General features: G+C 45.8%; 1 non-coding gene across 1 annotated transcript; it reads right to left on the bottom strand.

Moving 5' to 3' along the window:
• Positions 1-2,059: 2,059 nt before the first annotated feature.
• On the bottom strand, positions 2,060-2,132 carry TRNAQ-CUG (transfer RNA glutamine (anticodon CUG)). Its single transcript has one exon. It is a non-coding gene; the product is annotated as a tRNA-Gln (tRNA).
• Between the last annotated feature and the right edge of the window lie 268 nt (positions 2,133-2,400).

Raw genomic sequence — 2,400 nt, 5'->3', positions numbered from 1 at the left:
GTGCTGCACTGGGTGCAGTGCCATTTTCCTTAAATCAGGCCCAAATATCTTCAAAACATAGACACTATGTAACAAACTCCTCTTTTCTATCAGTGCAGTTTTCTTCTCTTGTTCTTCTCTTCCATCGCATCTTCTGCTGCAAGCGGATGCACAGTAACAATACCGTCTTCCACTCACCAACCGATGGGTAGCCAAAAATGACTATTTTTTGTAACTACAGCAAACTGCGAGCAGAGCAAGGCATTCAGGAGGATTCACAATGCCAAATGACTAGCTGAACTGGAGCAGGAGTGTATGGATGCTGGCTACGATAGCGACTCGTACCCCCAACACTCACGCTTCTAATTCACAGACTAAGAAATCCCAAAGACCCAGTGCTCCTACTACATCCTTTTCGCTTCCAGCCTGCCATAAAGAACACCCCACTGGCTGCCTCACCCGTAGGATGTACATTCCGGTGTCCCATTGTCTGGAGGAAAGGGATGTAGAATGGACGGAACATCCGCAGTACAGCACGGGGCGACTATTCATTCAATAATTTTAAGGGCATCGCCTAAGCTGGCAAGGGGGCGGTTCATCGGCCGAGAGATTGTCGGTTAGCGCCGTAGTTGTGCACATCGTTGGTGGGCAGAAGCTGCTCTGTACTGTTTGCAAACAAAGCCATGTGAGGGGGGTAGGGTGGATGTGTCTGCTTGCTTGCCTCTTCCGACGAGGTGGAGCAGACTGGAGTGAGGCCACAGGGATGGCCTTTCATCTCTCAAGCAGGAGCATGTGAAAGGACACCAGTGGCCCATAGAACACCCTTGCGAAATAAAAATAAGTAGTTAAATAAATAATAAATGGAGGTGGCTGAGCCGTGCCGAACGTAAGAAAGGCGCGGCTGCCATATGTAAACATAAAACCCATCTGCCACCTTGCAATAATTAAAGGAACTGGAATGCCTTACGCACTCTCCAAAAACCTGGTACAACAGGGAGAAGGTGTGGTGCAAAGTCTAGAACTGCAGACTTTAGAATCAAGGACCGGGGTTTGAGTCACAGCGTCAGCTCAACATCACTTAATCTCCCCGTGCCCCCAAAAAATGAATATGCCCTTCTGCAATGTAGCTGTTACTCATTAAAGGTCTCCAATACCTTCCCAGAGTTAAAACAAGTACTTAACTAAAATCAACAAGTGAACCTCTGTTCTTGCTCAGCAGCCACACTCAATAGACTAGAGAAAATTAACTAGGCAGCTTAGAGAGGGCGCAGAGAGCCCACAAAACCAAAGGTGACCAAGATAACAGCCTGATTTATAGCCTTGTGTACAGCTAAACTAAGATCAAGAATGCTTTGAGAAGCTTCCCTGAACACAAACAGGAAACAACAAAAAAAAGCACTCCCCTAAAGACAAGATACTCAGGACAAAGCATAATTATACAGTAGTTGGTGCCTGCTTCCAAAAAGAAAAAGGAGGGACTAATAGGCATAATTGACCACTATCAAAGGAACTATTTTTAAATGACACTGAAACCAGAAAAGGAAATCTCTTTAAATCCACATATAAGTATACTAAAGTATACAAGAGGCCGTACACTTATGCTCAACCTAAAAATGAACGAGCACGAATCAGATAAAGAGATAAGAAAACCTTTCATATTTCAGATGCACAAACGTAAAGATCTAGAAAAGAGTGGGTGGCGCCCACAGGCAGGTGGCGGGTGATTAACTGTAACATTGGCACTATAGGGTCTGTGCAGGGGGTTCTGTGGGCACAGCAGTCGTGCTCGCAGCTCGTGGTACTAAGAACCATGTCCCCTATGGTGCTTGGGCTGCTGCTGGGACAACTTGCCTGCTGGTAAAGCCCCTTTAGGTAGGTCAACAGGCATCAGACAAACTTGCATCCATCCAGCTGGTGGTAGGTGCCGGAAGGCAGCTCCTTAAATAGAACTCATAAAATGGTGGCGTTCATATAACAAAGACGGACCCTCTGAAGATAATTTGATGAACGTAATTTTCTATAAATATCACAAGCTTGCATCTGGTCCTATTTTCCAGGGATATAAAAAAAACTCTTCACGCGACCCAGGTGGGACTTGAACCCACAATCGCCAGCTCCAGAGGCTGATGCCTTATCCATTAGGCCACTGAGCCAGTTGTGAAAGGTTTTGGTGCAGGACATCTCGCGTCAGGGGTCGTCAGAGATAAAGTGACCAGTCACAGAAGCACCATTTCTGGACTTTGTCAGTACATATCAGTTATCAGGTATCTTGTTCCAATTTGTCTAACCATGACTACAACTCCCAGAATGCACTACTTTAAATCAAAACATGAACTGGAAAAGCCGTGTCCCTGTGACATTGAGCATCTGGTCATCCTAAGCAGAGGCTTCTGAAAGTGACAGATGATGTCAGCAGAGGAC

Source organism: Pleurodeles waltl, chromosome 9 (assembly GCF_031143425.1).
Source record: "Pleurodeles waltl isolate 20211129_DDA chromosome 9, aPleWal1.hap1.20221129, whole genome shotgun sequence".
Taxonomy (NCBI): Eukaryota; Metazoa; Chordata; class Amphibia; order Caudata; family Salamandridae; genus Pleurodeles; species Pleurodeles waltl.
Note: the sequence above shows the minus strand (reverse complement) of the source record. Positions and strands in the feature narration are given on the sequence as shown.